This window comes from Tursiops truncatus, chromosome 6 (assembly GCF_011762595.2).
Source record: "Tursiops truncatus isolate mTurTru1 chromosome 6, mTurTru1.mat.Y, whole genome shotgun sequence".
Taxonomy (NCBI): Eukaryota; Metazoa; Chordata; class Mammalia; order Artiodactyla; family Delphinidae; genus Tursiops; species Tursiops truncatus.
This window is the reverse complement of record NC_047039.1, coordinates 16,199,124-16,217,854: the sequence shown is the minus strand read 5'-3', so window position 1 is coordinate 16,217,854 and position 18,731 is coordinate 16,199,124. Positions and strand designations below refer to the sequence as shown.

General features: G+C 45.3%; 1 protein-coding gene across 2 annotated transcripts in view; it reads left to right on the top strand.

Moving 5' to 3' along the window:
• Positions 1-18,731, top strand: part of SLC39A14 (solute carrier family 39 member 14) — a 47,938-nt gene that overhangs the window by 798 nt on the left and 28,409 nt on the right. The gene's annotated exons all lie outside the window — the stretch shown is intronic.

The window sequence follows — 18,731 nt, the reverse complement described above, 5'->3', positions numbered from 1 at the left end:
TAGGTGGTCTGGCTCAGGCTGCCCTCTTTTGGTGGGTTGGGGCAATGGGAAAAAATACCATCCAAGCAATTTACAGTGTGATCCTGGGGTCCAATTGAGTCAAGAAATTTTCCGCAGCTCTGGCTTGTGGCTTCAGTTTTGAGGATCTAGAGTCTGCTAGGGCCTGGGTGTCCATGAGTATGTGAGCATGATTTGGAGAGTGGCTGAGGGCTCTCCTGGGGGCCTAAGAAAGGGTGGGGGGAGGAGCAACTTTGACCTGACCCTTCCTCCTGGAGCTTCCCTGGGCTTGCTTTTGTCTGGAGTCACTCTTTCCTAAGAACCCCAGGCCAGTTAGGTCGGCTGCTGGGAAGTGGTGGTGGTAATGTGGTGGGTACTGGCCTGGCTTCCTGGCCTCTGTCCCAACTCTGCTCCTAACTTGCCCTGTGTCTGGAAGAAGGAGTCAGATTAGATCTGTGGTCTCTTACCCATAGCATCTACGATTAATCCTTAACTCTTAAAACAAGAGACATAAAAACTGAGAGAAACTTAATGAAGCAAGAGAAAGAATGTCGAGAATCATAACTTTTAGCACCTGAAATTGAAAACTGCATATTCCATTTCCTGTTGGAGGCTCAGAGATGAGTTTTTCATAAATTGTGTGATAGCCACTATATAGACTAGTGGTGCTCCTCCTGGGTTGCAGGTATGACTAGAGAGCACCAAACAGAATGATTGGCCTTGTCATTTAGGCAAGAAGACTACGTTGAGGTACCAGGGCCCCGTGGCTCTCAGTATTTCATCACTTCAGTATGTAAATATACAGTGCCTGGTCTGTGCTTGGCTCTGCACTTGGCCACTGGAGAGTGCAAAGAGGGGATGGGGCCTGGCTCCTGGAGACACTTGTTGGGGGGGAGAAAGAACATCCATACATGAAGAGTAAGGTAGCAGCACAAGAGAGGTCACACTGTTGTGTTTGGTCAAGTTCAGAGAAGACAGCACTCTACTAGAGATGGTATAAGGTGACAGGAGAATTCCAGGCTTTTGAGCCAGGTAAATCTGTTCACATCCTGGCCCCATCACTCTCCAGCAGGAGACATTTCTTTTTTTTTTTTTGGCGGTACGCGGGCCTTTCACTGCTGTGGCCTCCCGTTGCGGAGCACAGGCTCCGGACGCGCAGGCTCAGCGGCCATGGCTCATGGGCCCAGCCGCTCCGCGGCATGTGGGATCTTCCCGGACCGGGGCACGAACCCGTGTCCCCTGCGTCGGCAGGCAGACTGTCAACCACTGCGCCACCAGGGAAGCCCCCAGGAGACATTTGTTAACTTCTGTAGACCTGTCCTCACTGCTGTGCATCATGTTGTGGTTGTGCCTGGAGCATAGTAGAAGTTTGTGATCATCTACATCATCATTATCATCATCTTCTCTGGGATGGAGTGGATTATTTAGGGGTCCCAGGAGCTGATAGGTAGGTTGGGTTGTAGGAATGGTATGAGCCCAGACGTAGGGTTGATTCATCACCTCCTTGGGAACATGGACGCAATTTCCATGCCTTTCCGGATAGACTTCTTTTCAGTGGCCTGCTAGGGATTGTTCCACATATTCACTGTCCCACAAAGACTTTTTTTCAACCTTTGGTTTTGGGAGCTACTTTGATTCTTTCAGGTAACGGAGATACTCAGTTTCCGGGCTGATAATAGGCGGGTAGGACTTAACACTGCGTGTGTATCTGCGCGCATGCGCACGCACAGTAAATTATCAGTCATTGGACTGGTTCGGTTTTCAAACCCCTTACACCATCTTCTTCTCTTCCTTACCTGTTCACACCTCACTCAATTCCAGGAGGACCATCAATCCATGTCCAATATTTACAGGATCTTGCGATCTAAGTGGCAGTGCCATATGTCTGGAAATCGGGATCTCCTCCAGAATAATTCAGCCTTTTCGTACTTGATGCCTGCAGAAAATAACGCTTAAGCGTTTTGCAGAACCACCCATGATAGGATATTGAACTGGAGGGACTTCGGGAATCTTCGAGTCTAGGCCCTTTGTTTTACAACTAAAGAAACTGGATCTAGAGAGGTTAACTGGTGTTTGCAAGTCACATTGTTTGCTAGTGGCCAAGAGGCTTGATTGAGAGGACCAAAGAAAGGTGCAGTTTTTATTCCTAAGTGTGATGATAAAATTGCTGATAATCCTAGAGTTTTTTTTTTTTTCTTTCTTTCTTTTTTTTGCGGTACGCGGGCCTCTCACTGTTGTGGTCTCTCCTGTTGCGGAGCACAGGCTCCGGATGCGCAGGCTCAGCGGCCGTGGCTCACGGGCCCAGCCGCTCTGCGGCATGTGGGATGTGGGATCTTCCCGGACCAGGGCACGAACCCGTGTCCCCTGCATTGGCAGGCGGACTCTCAACCATTGCGCCACCAGGGAAGCCCCTCTAGACTTTTCCTTGAAAACATGAAGAAAAAGGAGCCAGTTGTCCCTGTGCTTATTTGGGAAGTTCTCTGCTTGTGTGGATAGAAATTTCTTCTGGAGGAGTCTTCTCCCCTCTCTTCCTGACTCCCTGGAGACCTAGGAGGGTGGGGAGAGGCTGAAGAAGGGTCATGGTGATGGGGCCCCAGGCAGGACTCTTGATGTCTACAATGGGACTTTGCTGACCTCGAGGCTGGCGGGCTGGCAGAATGCCTGCAGATAAGGAGTCCAGAGTCTACCGCCAGCCAGGGGCCTCTTGCCCTCCTGGGGGAAAGAAGGGTAACCTCACCACAAGGTCTCCGAGGCCCAGCTGCCTTGTTCTCACCCTTATTTTGGCCATCGAGGCTCCCAGGGGGGACCCCTTCTTGGGCCCCGAGTGAGATCCAGAGGCAGAGCCCCCTGTGGGAGGGAAGGTGGCCACAGAATCAGCCTGGAGAGAGCGCTTGGCATGCCCCTATGTGGGAAACCAGATTCCCTGCCTCAGATCTGACTGCATCATCGGACCTCCTAACCTTCCTCCAGCCTCAGGCCCAGGAGAGTCCTGGGGTTTGGTGGAATGAGAATGTGACTGTCCTGAATTTATTACCATTGGGTCCCTAGAGGCTCTTACTCAGTGCACTCAGAATTAGTAATTAATAAAATATGTCAGGGGCTTCCCTGGTGGCGCAGTGGTTGGGAGTCCGCCTGCCGATGCAGGGGACACAGGTTCGTGCCCCGGTCCGGGAGGATCCCACATGCTGTGGGGCGGCTGGGCCCGTGAGCCATGGCCGCTGAGCCTGCGCGTCCGGAGCCTGTGCTCCGCAACGGGAGAGGCCACAACAGTGAGAGGCCCACGTGCCGCAAAAAAAAAAAAAAAAATGTCAGCTAAACGTTGGGAATTTTTTTTTTAAATTCATGTTTTAAACAATTCATTTTTCCTTAAAAACGTGCATGCATTTTTTTCTTCCAGTTTTTTCTTCCAGTTTTATTGAGATATAACTGACATACAGCACTGTGTAAGTTTAAGGTGTACAGCATAATGGTTTGATTTATATACAGTTATGAAATGAGTACCACAGTAAATGTAATGAACATACATCATCTCATAGAGAGAAAAGATTAAAGAAATAGAGAAGAAATTTATTTCCTTGTGATGAGAACTCTTAAGATTTAACTCTCAACTTTCATATATAACCTACAGCAGTGTTAATTATATTTACCGTGTTGTACATTACTTCCCTAGTACTTATTTTTCTTATAACTGGAAGTTTGTACCTTTTGGCTGCCTTCATCCAGTTCCCCCATCCCCAATGTGCATATATCTTTATTTGCCAAAGCTTGATTTAGGGCTAAGCCTTTTTCTTTGGGTCTCTAGGTCCCCTAATTAAACTTGCAAATTGTTTGTATATAAAAATCACACCTGTGATTTTTTTGTTTCTTTTCTTTTATTAAATTTTTTTCACTGTATGTCAATTATATCTCAATAAAACTGGAAGAAAAAAATTTTTAATGGAAAAAAATTTTTTCACTAGGCTATATATTCACATAGTTCAAAGATCAGGAGGATAAAAAAGTTGAAAAAGCAACTACACCCCCCCCCCTCACCCCATACAGTGAAGAGTCTCACCTCTGCCCATCCCACCCCATTTTTACAAATGCTGTAAGTTAACATTTTAGGCGTTGTTTAGCACCATGCTTTTTTCACCTAGCAACTATTCTAGATCTTTCCCCATCGGCACAGAAATACTTTTATTATTCTTTTACTATAGCTGCATATTATTCCAGAATAAGAAAGCAAAAGTGATTTTTAAACCAACATATGTTGCCTCCCTCTTTCCCCCAACTTGGGTTGTTTCCAGTGTTTTGTCATACGTACAGTGCTACAGTGAATAACTTTACAAATGACTACAGAAGAAATTCTCAGAAGTGAGATTGCTGGGTGACAGCATATATACATCTGTTAATTAGTCTCCATTAAAAAATAATAATACGGCTTCCCTGGTGGCGCAGTGGTTGTGAGTCCGCCTGCCGATGCAGGGGACACGGGTTCCTGCCCCGGTCCGGGAAGATCCCACATGCCGCGGAGCGGCTGGGCCCGTGAGCCATGGCCACTGAGCCTGCGTGTCCGGAGCACTCCACAACGGGAGAGGCCACAACAGTGAGAGGCCCGTACTGCAAAAAACAAACAAACAGAATAATAATAATAGAGCAAGAATTTAAGACATTTGCAAGCCAGTCCATGTGCAGAATCCTACTTTTTTAATGCACACACCTAATTTAATCTTTTTTTTTTCCATTTGTAACACATCTTTCTAGATAAGCAGTTCTCAAACTTTCTGATCCTAGGATTCCTTAATATTGTCTTTCATTTATTGGCTATATCTATTATTTACCATGTTAAAAATTAAAACATATAAAAAGTTGTTTATTCATTCACTATTTTAAATGAATAAAATAAAGGTCATTACATGTTAACATAAAACTCATATTTTTATGAAAAATAACTTTCCAAAATAAAAAAAAAGTCGAGGAAAAAGTGGCATTATTTTTACATTTTTGTGCATCTTCAGGATTTCAAAATAATGATTTATTAGATAATAATGAGATAACAGGTTAAAATAGGTGTAGCATACATTTGCTGGTAAATACTCGGTGGACAAACCGAGTTAATCTCTGAAAACAAACTGAGTTAATCTCTGAGAACACACACATTCATACCCTAAACTTCTACCTTAGAAATTTTCAGAAAACTTAAGACTGCATAGGCACACATTCATCACACTTCATGTAGCCTCAAAAATGAGCGTGAAAAAGCTTTTAACATCTTAATTTTGTAATAAAACTAGTTTTTACCTTGCAGACCTGAAACAGTCTCAGTGACCCTAGGTGTCATCTAAGACCACAGTTTCAGAATTGCTCTTCTAGATCACTTAGTTTCATTTTTGTAGAAATCAAAACTTTTTCTCCGTTTATATTTCAGTTACTATTTAATTAAATCAGAATCATAAAAACAAACAACTGGCATAAAGAAGTTTGGGAATGGACTTCCCTGGTGGTGCAGTGGTTAAGAATCTGCCTGCCAATGCAGGGGACACGGGTTTGATCCCTGGTCCGGGAAGATCCCACATGCCGCGAAGCAGCTAAGCCCCCGTGCACCACAACTACTGAGCCTGCGCTCTAGAGCCCACAAGCCATAATTACTGAAGCCTGTGTGCCTAGAGCCCGAGCTCTGCAACAAGAGAAGCCACCACAATGAGAAGCCTGCCCACTGCAACGAAGAGTAGCACCCGCCGCAACTAGAGAAAGGCCGCGTGCAGCAACGAAGGCCCAACACAACCAAAAATCAATAAAATTTATTTAAAAAAAGAAAAAAGAAGGAGTTTGGGAAGAGACACAACAGACTCTTGGTCAATGAATCCTGGACTGGTGACAGCAGAGGGGGCCTCTTTGCTGCAGGGATGGGCCCAGCCAGCAGAGCTCAGCTGAGAGAGCTCCCGCTCCATGAAGACAGGCAAACACTGTCTCTGTTCCAAAGGGGCTTGTAAAATATGTGTGGGGATGAGCTGAGTACATATGGAAACTTAACATGAGATCGGTGGCATTCGTTAAGCTCCATTGAGTGGAACAGACAAGAGATACTTAAAGAGGCAGGTAGAAGGCAAGGCGATGGGGGGCAGGAGTGGTCTGGGAAGGCTTCGTAGAGGTGGAATTGAGCTAAGTTTTGAAAGCTAAGAGGAGAGGGAGGGCTCCTGGCCGGGAGAGTTGTGTGGATAATGGCACTGAGATGTATATTCCTGGGGCAGGGGTGGTCACCCTAGGTCAGGGTGGCTGTTAGAGGAAAGAGCAAGTGACGTGGCTAGAAATTTAGGTTGGATCCAGTTATTTTGAAGGGCTCTGGGGTCTAAGGTACCAATATTCTCTAAGTCTTAGCTGTTTCTCTATCAAAGACTTGCTGCTCGTTTCAGCAGTGGTGTCTTGGGGTCTAGCCTGCTCTTATCCAGAGCAACTCCAGTGGCCCCAAATCTACATCCTTTGCACCAGTCCACTTACTCCATCCAACCTCCTGCCACTGATATCGAGAGTAATGCATACTTACTGACAAGTATAAAGAAGTATGGGAGAAGTCTAATCCTGTGGCCCTGAGGCAACCTCTGTTAATCTGCTCAATCATTTCCTTTCATTTTAAACCTTTTTTTAAAAACTAATTTTAGACTTAAAAGTTGCAAAGAATATAGCAGGGTTCCTTTACATCCCTCACTCCATAGTATAATTATCAAGAACAGGAAATCAACATTGGTACAAAACTTTAAACTACAGGCCTTACTTAAATTTTACCAATATTTTCGCTGATATCTTTCTTCTGTCCCAGGATCCAGTCTGCCATCCCATGTTGCATTTAGTTGTTATTCCTCTTTAGTCACCTTCAATCTGTAACCATTCCTCTATCTTTCTTCCTTAGCATAAGGTCATGCATTTTTAGCAAGAATATCACAAAAATGATGTTGCATCCTTTTAAGAGCATCGTATCAAGGCATTCATGATGTTGATGTCTCATTACTAGTGATGTTTTCCTGGATCACTTGGTTAAATCGGGGTCTGCTGGACTTCCACACTGGAAAAGTTACTCTCATGTTGAATCCTTCTCTGGTTCAAATCCCCTTCGCCAGGAGGAGCCTATCACCTGATTAGTTCTGACCCATACAGGATCATTTCTCTATCTTAAGGTCAACTAATTTGGTCAGCTGATACCAGCAAAATCCCTTTTGGAAGATAATGTAACCTAATAACAGGAATGATATCTCATTTTCAGGTCCTGCCCATACACAAAGACAAGGGTCATTGGGGGCCATCTTGGAATTTTGCCAACCATAGCAAGAGAGTCTCAGATAAAAGTTATCGAGCCTTAATTCCATCATCAAAGTATTAGTTTCCTAAGGCCACCCTAACAAATGACCCCACTCTGTGGCTTAAAACAACAGAAATTTATTAGATCTGGAGGTCAGAAGGTCGAAATCAAGGGGTCAGCAAGGCCACATTCACTCTGAAGGCTCTAGGGGGAATCCTTCCTTGCCTCTTCCAGCTTCTGGTGGCTCCAAGTGTTCCTTGGCTTGTGGCAGCATCACTCCCATCTCTGCCTCTGTCTTCACATGGTCTTCTCCTCTGTGTGTCTCTGTGTCCAAATCTCCCTCTCCTTTATCTTATAAACATAGTCATCATTGGATTTAGGGACTACCCTAAATCCAAGATGACTTCATCTCTGAGATCCTTAAATCATTATATCTGCAAAGACCATAATTTTCAATAAGGTTCCATTCTGAGGTTTTGGGTAGACCTTATTGAGGTTTTGTGGGGGTATTATTCAACCCACTACGCTCAGGATGGGGGGAACTGTGCTTTGTAAACTGTGGTTCACAGAGCTGCAAAAGAGAAGGGAGATTTGTTTTTTGACCAGAGTCAGAGAGCAGGCCTGGCTGTTCAGGAGGCAAGGGCCCAGCCTCAGGCTGCCTTCTCCCCTCGTGTTGACACAGATCTGAGAGCCAGGTGAGTATAAATGATTGAGGACTCTGGCTTCAGAGTCCCTACATGCTAGACACTTTGCAATGCCAACAGTTCATCTCTGTGCAAGGAGTTTTCACTGAGTGTTAATGTCCCTGTAGGAAGGGCAGGGCAGAGATTGTAGTACCCATTTGGCAGAGAGGGGGAACTGACTTCAAAGAGTTTCTGTAAATCACAGAGTGTTGGAGCTAGTCTGTGTCTAGTCCAGCAGTCCTGACTAGACTGAAATGTCAGACCAGTGCACCAGACAAGAGCCAGGTTGATCTGTCAGAACCGCGCATACAGATACCTGGATCTCACCCAGGAAGCTCTGATTCAGGAGAACTGAGGTGAGGCCCTGCTCACTGGGGCAGCCAGGTTGGGGTACCAGGCACACATGAAGTCCAGCCCATGGCAGATTAGGACTGGAATCCACCTCCAGACTTCAAGTGAAGATCTTTAAAAAGGGGAGAGAAAAGGCTTCCACTTGGTCATCATTAAGCCTTTCCTGGGCTTCCCTGGCGGCACAGTGGTTACGAATCCACCTGCCAATGGAGGGGACACGGGTTCGAGCTCTGGTCCGGGAAGATCCCACATGCCGCAGAGCAACTAAGCCATGCGCCACAGCTACTGAGCCTGCACTCTAGAGCCCGTGCTCCGCAACAAGAGAAGCCACCACAATGAGAAGCCCGCACACTGCAACGAAGAGAAGCCACCACAATGAGAAGCCCGCGCACTGCAACGAAGAGTGGCCCCCGCTCTCTGCAACTAGAGAAAGCACATGTGCAGTAATGAAGACCCAATGCAGCCAAAAATAAATTAAAAAAAAAAAAGCCTTCCCCATTTCCTAATTGAACTCTAAAATGAACTTTCTTCTTTTTTTTTTTTTGGCTGCCCTGCCCAACTTGCAGGATCTCAGTTCCCCCAACCAGGTATTGAACCCTATAGCCACAGCAGTGACAGCATGCCAAATCCTAACCACTAGAGCAAGCAGGAAACTCCCTTAACCTTCTTCTTAAAGTAATGCGAGTTCATTGTAGAAACTGCAGACTAATAAAAAGATAACAGAAGTTACCATTAAACTCACCACCAAGAAATAACAGTTTGTTATATATTTTTAATTTTTTCTATGAATGCATACATTTTAAGGAAAACTGGTCTGCTGTACATAGTTTTGTAGACTTTTTTTTTTTCACTTAACATGTGAACATCTTTCCATGTCATTCCCCCCAATACTTTTTTTTTTAATAGCTCTTTATTGGAGTATAATTGCTTCACAATACCGTGTTAGTTTCTTTTCCACAACAAAGCGAATCAGCCATATGCATACACCTGTCCCCATATCTCCTCCCTCTTGAGCCTCCCTCCCATCCTCCCTATCCCACCCCTCTTGGTCATCGCAAAGCACCAAGCGGATCTCCCTGTGCTGTGCTGCTGCTTCCCACCAGCCAAGTGTTACATTCGGTGGTGTATGTATGTTGATGCTACCCTCACTTCTGCTCCCACCCCATGTCCTCAAGTCCATTTTCTGTGTCTACCTCTTTATTCCTGCCCTGCAACTAGGTTCATTAGTACCATTTTTGTTTTTAGATTCCATATATATGCGTTAGCATACGGTATTTGTTTTCTCTTTCTGACTGACTTCACTCTGTATGACAGACTCTGGGTCCATCCACCTCACTACAAATAACTCAATTCAATTCCTTTCTGTGGCTGAGTAATATTCCATTGTATGTATGTGCCACATCTTCTTTATCCATTCATCTGTCGATGGACACTTAGGTTGGTTCCATGTCCTGGCTATTGTAAATAGAGCTGCAATGAACATTGTGGTACATGACTCTTTTTGAATTATGGTTTTCTCAGGGTATATGCCCAGTAGTGGGATTGCTGGGTCATATGGTAGTTCTATTTTTAGTTTTTTAAGGAACCTCCATACTGTTTTCCATAGTGGTTGCATCAGTCTACATTCTCACCAACAGTGTAGGAGGGTTCCCTTTTCACCACACCTTTTCCGGCATTTATTGCTTCTAGCTTTTTGGATAATGGCCATTCTGACCGGCGTGGGGTGATACTTCATTGTAATTTTGATTTTGTATTTCTCTAATAATTAGTGATGTTGAGCATCTTTTCATGTGCCCCTTGGCCATCTGTATGTCTTCCTTGGTGAAATGTCTAATTAGGTCTTCGGCCCATTTTTTAACTGGATTGTCTGGGTTTTTTTGATATTGAGCTCCCTGAGCTGTTTGTATATTTTGGAGATTAATCCTTTGTTGTTTCACCAAATACTAACATTTATTGAGCAATTACTGTGTATCAGGCACTGTATTTATACTCAGTATCTCATTTAATTTTCTCAGTTGCTCTGAGGGAGAGACCGTTAGTAGCTTTGTTTTCTTGTAGGAGGAAAATAAGTCTTGAAGTAGTGACTTGACTCAAAGCCTAGTAAATACAGATTCAGGATCCGCACTGAGGTCTGTCGCATTCAGACCCTAAGCTCTTAATCTCTGACTTGAACTTCATATATTTTATTGTATGGATTACCTTACTTTAGCAATCCCCTTCTATTGTATGTTTAGATTGCTTGCAGTTTTTCACTATTATGAGCCCTGAAGGAATGCAAGCTCCAGGAGGGTAGGGATTTTTGTCTTTTTGGTCATTGTTTTATTCCCTGTGCCCACAAAAGTTTGTACTTGATAGATATTTGTTGTTGAACATGCACTTCTATCAAATTCCTTAAAGCTGAATACCCCCATTCAGGATAATTTCCATGGGATGAATTTCCACAGTATTGGGACTTAATAAGATGACTTTATTTATTTATTTTTTTAACATCTTTATTGGAGTATAATTGCTTTATAGTGGTGTGTTAGTTTCTGCTGTATAACAAAGTGAGTCAGCTATGCATATACATATGTCCCCATGTCTCCTCCCTCTTGCGTCTCCCTCCCTCCCACCATCCCTATCCCATCCCTCTAGGTGGTCACAAAGCACTGAGCTGATCTCCCTGTGCTATGCGGCTGCTTCCCACTAGGTATCTGTTTTACATTTAGTAGTGTATATATGTCCATGCCACTCTCTCAATTCGTCCCAGCTTACCCTTCCCCCTCCCCATGTCCTCAAGTCCATTCTCTATGTCTGCATTTTTATTCCTGTCCTGCCCCTAGGTTCTTCAGAACCTTTTTTTTTTTTTAGATTCCATATATATGTGTTAGCATACGGTATTTGTTTTTCTCTTTCTGACTGACTTCACTCTGTATGACAGTCTCTAGGTCCATCCACCTCGCTATAAATAACTCAATTTCCTTTCTTTTTATGGCTGAGTAATATTCCATTGTATATATGTGCCACGTCTTCTGTATCCATTCATCTGTCGATGGACACTTAGGTTGCTTCCATGTCCTGCTTCAGTGAACAGTGTGGTACATGACTCTTTGAATTATGGTTCCTTAGGGTATATGCCCAGTAGTGGGATTGCTGGGTCATATGGCAGTTCTATTTTTAGTTTTTTGAGGAACCTCCATACTGTTCTCCATAGTGGCTGAACCAATTTACATTCCCACCAACAGTGCAAGAGGGCTCCCTTTTCTCCACACCCTCTCCAGCATTTATTGTTTGTAGATTTTTTGATGTTGGCCATTCTGACTGGTGTGAGGTGATACTTCATTGTAGTTTTTTTTGTTTGTTTGTTTTGCGATACACGGGCCTCTCACTATTGTGACCTCTCCCGTTGCGGAGCACAGGCTCCGGACGCACAGGCTCAGCGGCCATGGCTTGCAGGCCCAGCCGTTCTGCGGCATGTGGGATCTTCCTGGACCGGAGCACGAACCCGTGTCCCCTGCATCGGCAGATGGACTCTCAACCACTGCGCCACCAGGGAAGCCCATTCATTGTAGTTTTGATTTGCATTTCTCTAATGATTAGTGATGTTGAGCATCCTTTCATGTGTTTGTTGGCAATCTGTATATCTTCTTTGGAGAAATGTCTATTGAGGTCTTCTGCCCATTTTTGGATTGGGTTGTTTGTTTTTTTGATATTGAGCTGCATGAGCTACTTGTATATTTTGGAGATTAATCCTTTGTCAGTTGCTTCGTTTGCAAATATTTTCTCCCATTCTGAGGGTTGTCTTTTCATATAAGATGACTTTTAAAGGTTTTTCCTGAAAGAATGAATGTGTAAGAATAGCCAAGAACAATTTTTAAAAGAAAATAGTGAAGTTGAACTTGCTTTACCAGAAAAAATAAAAAATTAAATGTGACATTGACACAGGATAGATAAATAGAACAGACCAGAAACGTCCAAAAACAGACCTCAGTACATGTAGGAATTTAGCAAACAACAGTGGTATTATTTATTACTAGTTGTGGTATGATTTTGAGCAAGTCTTCTTAGCCTCAGTATCCACATCTGTAAAACGGGATTGATACCATATTTCCTCAATTTTAAAATGCTTTTTTGTTTTATTTTCATGTTTCTGAAATAGGGAGGTGTCTCAGTGATGTGTACATTTAATGTGTACATTTAATGTGTACATTTAATGCAGTATCTTCTTCTGCTCTGAAAAGCTGTCATTGATACTTATAATTAAGGAAGTACTATGGAATCTAAAATAAGGTTGTTGAGAAGAGTAAATGAGATAATGAAAACAAATTGCTTAGCACAGTACCTAGCAGACACCAATAAACCCTAGCAATTCTTATTATTATAAAATTAGGGAAGAAAGGATTGTGGGTGAGTTACAGGAGTGTTCAGATGCAAATACCAGAGTCCAGTCAAGGCTGCTTTGGGCAAATAGCATGTAAAGCATCTGGCGATTAACCGTGGGAGGCTGGGTTCCTGCTCAGTGGTGCCTGCAGGAACCCAGGCTGTCTTCAATGGATCTTTCTGCTCTACCATCCTTAGCACATAGGACTTCCTTCTCGTGGTAGTCGAGCCTGTACCTCTGAGCAGGAGGGAGGAAGAGAAAGAGATGGCACCACAGCCCTGCACTTAGATTTCACCAACAGAACAGCCACCTGTGGCCTTTCTTAGCGCAAAGGATATAGTTGACTTCACCTCTGGTTCTTACCTTTTATAGACTCCACAGTTGAAGTTTACAAGGACAATAGACTGTTGATTAAAAAACATTGGGATAATTGGCTTTTTTTTTTAAGTTAGATTCTCTGTGTCACGCTATGTCAAATTAAATTGTAGATGACTTAGAGATTTAAATTTTTTTAATGCGAGAAAAAATAGGTATATATTTCTGTAATTTCAGGGTGAGAAAGGGTTTCCAGGCATGATATTAAAAGCAGAAACCTTGTAGGAAAAGTGGGATATATTTGACTTTGCTTAAAAATTTTGTAAGACCAGTTAATAAAATTAAAGGGCAGATGACTAATTAGGAAGAGTATTTGTAACATGTGACAAAAGGTTAATATTTTTACCATATGATGAACTCTCTAAGTACACCAATAAAAAAAAAAAGATAAAGGTGGGGGTCAGCAAAAATGGGCAAAGGAGAGTGACAGGCGATTAGCCACACTGGTAGTCAAAGGAATGCAAATTAAAAGAATGATGAAAATGGTTTTTAACCTGTTTGGCAAAGAAGGAATCCTATTTCATGTGGGATCTTCCCGGACCGGGGCACGAACCCGTGTCCCCTGCCATCGGCAGGCGGACTCTCAACCACTGCGCCACCGGGGAAGCCCTGGAATCCTATTTTAATACTCAGCGTTGGTGAGAATCTTACGAAGCTGGCATCCTTATCCACAGATAGTAGGAGTAGTAAATTTCTCAGAAGCGTAGTTTAACAAATTGTGTAGTAAGTTCTTTTTTTTAAAATTTTTATTATTTATATTTAAAAATTTTTTGAATTTTATTTTATTTATTTTTTTATACAGCAGGTTCTTATTAGTTATCCATTTTATACATATTGGTGTATATATGTCAATCCCAATGTAGTAAGTTCTTAATAAATATTTGTTGACTGCAGCCCTGGGGGCAGGGACTGGCCCTGGGCCACCTTGCTCCTGGATCTCACTGATTCCTTTCCTTCTAGGCAGGTCCCCTTCTCCCCTTGCCGTCTTTCCCTATGCCCTGCTGTCAGGTTGGGCTGGGTGGGTGCTGGGAGGCAGCCAGGTCACCTGAAGGCCTTGCATTCTACCCCCTGGCTCCCAGGATTTCTGGGTTGTTCTCCCAAAGGCGGGGGAGGGCAGACCCGAACCCAGAACCAAACCCAAACCCACTGTTTGTCTCACTTTTACTGGAAGCCTGAAAGTTTGGTTTGTATGGGAGAAAGTGAGGTGGGGCACGCGTGTCCTGCTAATCAGGAGAGCCCTGCAAATCCCAGGGAGCAGGCTGTACTGCAGGCTACCCTCCTCCTTTCCTGGAAGCGAGAGGGCTCCCGGCCAGCCCCCAGGACTCGCTTTTCTCAGAGCACAGAGTACGTGAGGCATGGGGCGAGGTGGAGCCGTGCTGGCCTGCAGGGAAGCTGGCCTGGCTTTCTCTACCAGGGACGAGCCAGCGGCAGAAGGCCCTGGACTCCCTCCCCGCCTCTCCTCCTCTCCCCCTGCTTCCTGAAGGCCGGCCAGTGACATTGATTGGCATATGTATATTTCAGTGCTGACCATTTCCCCTCTGAGAGGCTGGGCAAGTTCTCAGGATACCAGGTGTCTGGGGAGTTAACCGGGATAGCAAGCCACAACTGTTCTCATCACCTTTCCCAGAAAAGCGCAAAAAGTACAAAGTCGCCTGCACCCCCAGACTCGGGCCACCAGCCAAAGTGCCCTCTGGGGCAGCCTGACCAGCCCTAGGAACAGATTCTGTCCCCGTTCCTGTTCCTCCCGCCTTGGCCGCCCCCTGCCATCCACCAGATGCCGTGGAGGTGTGTCCCACGGCAGAGGCCTTGACCATGGGTAAACCGTGGTGTGCACCGCTCTGCTGGCCAGATTCTGCCTGTGACCTTGGCTACTCACACCAGTCCCTCTTTTTGGCAGCGGCCACGAGCCCCTCCCCCACCCCCACCCCCGCACTTCAGGATATGTGCAGTTGGCACATTGAGAGAGATTGTGAGCAACGGGACCGGGACTCAGAGTTTCCATGACCAGCTGAGAAATTCTAGAAACAGCCTGTACTTGCGGGGTTTCCTTTCCTTTTCTCTCCCTGCCACAGGGAAAAGTTAACGTGGAATTTTCGGCAGGGCGATCAGATGGTTGCCTGTCCTCGGCACATTTGCTTCCAGGATGGCGAAGGAAGGCTGCCTGTCTGTGCCTCTCCCACCACCTTACTTTTGGGTCTCCCACCCCACCTTATGTTCTACTTTATTTTATTTTATTTTTTACCTTATGTTTTATATTCCAACTCCAGACAGAATTCTCTGGCTCTCTGGGGGTCTTCAGCTCTCTTGAAGCTGCAGGAGAGGGTGTCCCTCCCCCTATAACTGCTAATAGTTCGACTGGGGGTTGAGATCAAAGAACAGTAAGGTTCTAAACTTGGGGGCCCTGGACAAGGGGGTCGTGGGAAATTAATACATCATTCAGCAGATATCCTTCGGGGGCTCTCCTGGTGCCAGGCACTCACTCCTCCAGGCTCAGGGAAGAAGATAGGCGTGAGTCTCCACCATTGTGGAGTTTACAGTCAGTAGGAGGAGATAGATAATAAATATGTAAAAAAAAAAACAAAACAAAAGAAAGAAGACTCTGTAAAATAGTGATATATGGTAAGAAGAAAATAAAACAGGGTGTTGGGATTCTGAATGACTTGTGAGTAGGTTTTTTTTTTTTTGGAAACCAGGCGGCCCTCCGCTTTGAGAAGGTGACCTGTGAGCTGAGACTTGATATGAAGATCTAGGGGGAAGGGCATTCTCAGCAGAGGGAACAGCAAGTGCAAAGGCCCTGAGGTCAGAATGCGCTTGGTGTGCTAAAGGAACAGAAAGAAGGCCAGGGTGGCTGGATCCTAGTGAGGTCAGTGGGGTTAGCAAGGGCCAGACCTCACAGTGACATATAGGCCAGGAGAAGTGGTTTAGATTTGATTCATTTGTTGTTTTGCTTGTGTGGCTGCGGCACACGAGATCTTAGTTCCCCAACCAGGGATCGAACCCGTGCCCCCTGTAGTGGAAGCTCAGAGTCTTAACCATGGACTGCCAGGGAAGTCCCAGATTTGATTCCACGTGTACTGGAAGCCATCGTGGGTTCAAAGCAAAGGAAGTGCTGTGATCAGGTTTGTACTTTAAAAGGATGACTCTCTCATTGAGCTGTACACTTAAGACTTGGACACTTCACGTGTATATATGTTACACTTAAAAAGAGAGAGAAGGGACTCAGACAGTTTGGGGGTGAGTGCTCAGTGGAAGCTGGAAGCCTGGTTAAGAGATTTTATTTTATTTTAGTATTTTTATTTCAACCAGCATTTCAACATTTCCTTCACTCAGATTTCCTGTCTTCAGATTCAGACAATCCTTCCAGTCATCTGGAGGAGAGGTCTTGAGGCATGAATTGGTCTTGTGAGTAGCACCCGAAAGGCAGTTATTGAAAACTTGTAATATGCACGCAGTGCTAATGTTGCTGTAGTTCATTCACTTTGTTTTATACTGTTCCGGTGTGAAAGTGGTTAGTTTGTTTATCCACTCTCCTGCTGACGGGCTTTTGGGTTGCTTCCAAAGTTTTTGTTATTGTGAATAGTGCTGCCGCAAGAATTCTTGTATCTGTCTTTTTTTTTTTTTTTTTTTCCTCCGTTTGGGGCAGAAAGTCACCCCAACTAGAGGATGTCTGAGTTGCAAGCTAAAATCAAATACCCTTTCCAGGTGGCATTCTGATTGCCCCTTGGGGTTGCTGTTGGCAGGAGAGGGTAAGCCTTTAAGTCTGGTTAGAATGTTGATCCCTTTTTAATAGGCAAGCAGTTTTTTGGGGGGGGGAGGGGGAGGGCAAGTGGAAATACATCGTGTTGTTAAGGGAAGTCACCTATGGCACCATGTTGTCTAGAGACTGCTGCCTTGAGGGGTATTTTAACCTGAGAAAGGGGAGCTTGTCCATGTGGGTCTTTTGCTGTCCCTGATCTGTATCTGAGGATGATAGCCAGAAACGTGGTTGCCTTTGCTCTGGAATCCATCTGAGTGTGCTCTTGACAGCCCCTCTCTAGAGCTCTGGCCGGGCAGAGACGGAGAAGCAGAAGGGCAGAGTATCGGGGTCCTTATGCTGTCCTTAGCACCTTTGGCAAGAGGGAGCTTTGAGAAGACACTGTGCATTCCTGCCCTTGAGCCCTTGGCCCTAAATACTGCATCTCCAGTGCAGTGTATCCCAGCCATTCTGCACTCTCTGGAGAAGTGAAGGTGTGTCTGTTTACGTATGCATTTGTATTTACATATTCGAGCCGCAAGTATTTATTTAGATCCTGCCAACTTCCTAGGATTGTTATGAAACAACCAAGAAAGTTAACTGAAAGTGTTAGGAGTCTCACTGTGAGACAGTACACCATTGAGACAGAGTGGTAGGATTGAGAGGAGGATGGGGTAGGACTTGTGCTGGGGAGGATTTGGGGTGGACCAGAGACGGTGCTTTTTCCTGCAGTTCATCCTTTTTTTAAAAAAAAACCTAGCACATCCAGGCCCTTCACACTTGTGGAGAGAGTGCTTGGAACACATTCAGACTACATTCAACTTTCTGACTGATGTCTCTACCATATGTTAATCAGCCTTTCCAGTCCTGGTCCTGTGGGCCATGTGGAGACAGGAGGGTGCAGGGGTGAAAGGGAGGAGGGTCAGGCGTCTCAGGTGGAGTCCAGGGTCCCGGCAAGAGAGTAGTGGCAGCTGAGGGTGAAAGATGATGGGAGCCTAGTTGGAGGGACCCTTGCCTGCCAGGCAGAGGGACTAAACTTTCCTGTTGGGTAGGGGAAGTGATGGAAGGTAGGTATTTTAGCATGATCCTCGGAGGGGACAGGGTGGCGTGGAGCTGGCGTGAGTGACTAGTGCGGGTGGTGCGCTGCAGTACTTTCTCCTCCTGAATCCCAAGAAGAGGGGCGCTCCTGTCACGTGGTGAGGCCCATGCTGAGGAAGCAGAGGTTGAGGGAAGGCCTTTCACCTCAGTAATCCCATGATGACTGCCAGTGACCTTGGGCCAGGGAATGAACCATGTGGGAGGTTTGGGAAATGGGAGGGAAAATGGAGGAATTATGATTCAGGCATGTAATTACTCAATCTCTCTCTGTTTCTTGCCACCTTCCTGTCTCTGGTTTGGAAATATGGGCCTTTTTCCTCTTTTTCCCAATAACCCTCTTTCTCCTGAGAGTAGGGCTCGTTTATGACTCATGCTGGTAAATATAAGGCCCAAGACGCAGCCTGTGCCCTCCTACCCGGGCCCTGGCCACGTGCTCATGAGCAGTAACTCGGGGAAGGGGCCGCCACTGCACAGCAGTGCTCCTTGCCCTCTCTGGTGAAGAAATCTGGTAATCTAACCACCTTCCTCTGAGAATAACGGTCCTCAGACCTCTGTGTGCATCGTGATCACCTGGAGAGCTTCCTGAAACACAGATTGCTGGACCCCATCTGGAGTCTCTGAGTCAGCAGATTCGGGTGGGGCTGAGAATTTGTGTTTCCAAGGGGTTCCCAGGTGATGGTGATGCTGCTGGTGGGGACCACACTCTGAGAACTACGTTCCTGGAGAAATTATCACTCCCAATTCAGCATCTCAGCTGAAGAGATGGCACGGTCAGAATCTTTGAGGAGGAGTGGTGGCGGGGGGGCGCTTGTGCTGGCTTAAGGATGGGAGGGTTAAAAGGGGGAGATAGTGGTGCAGCAG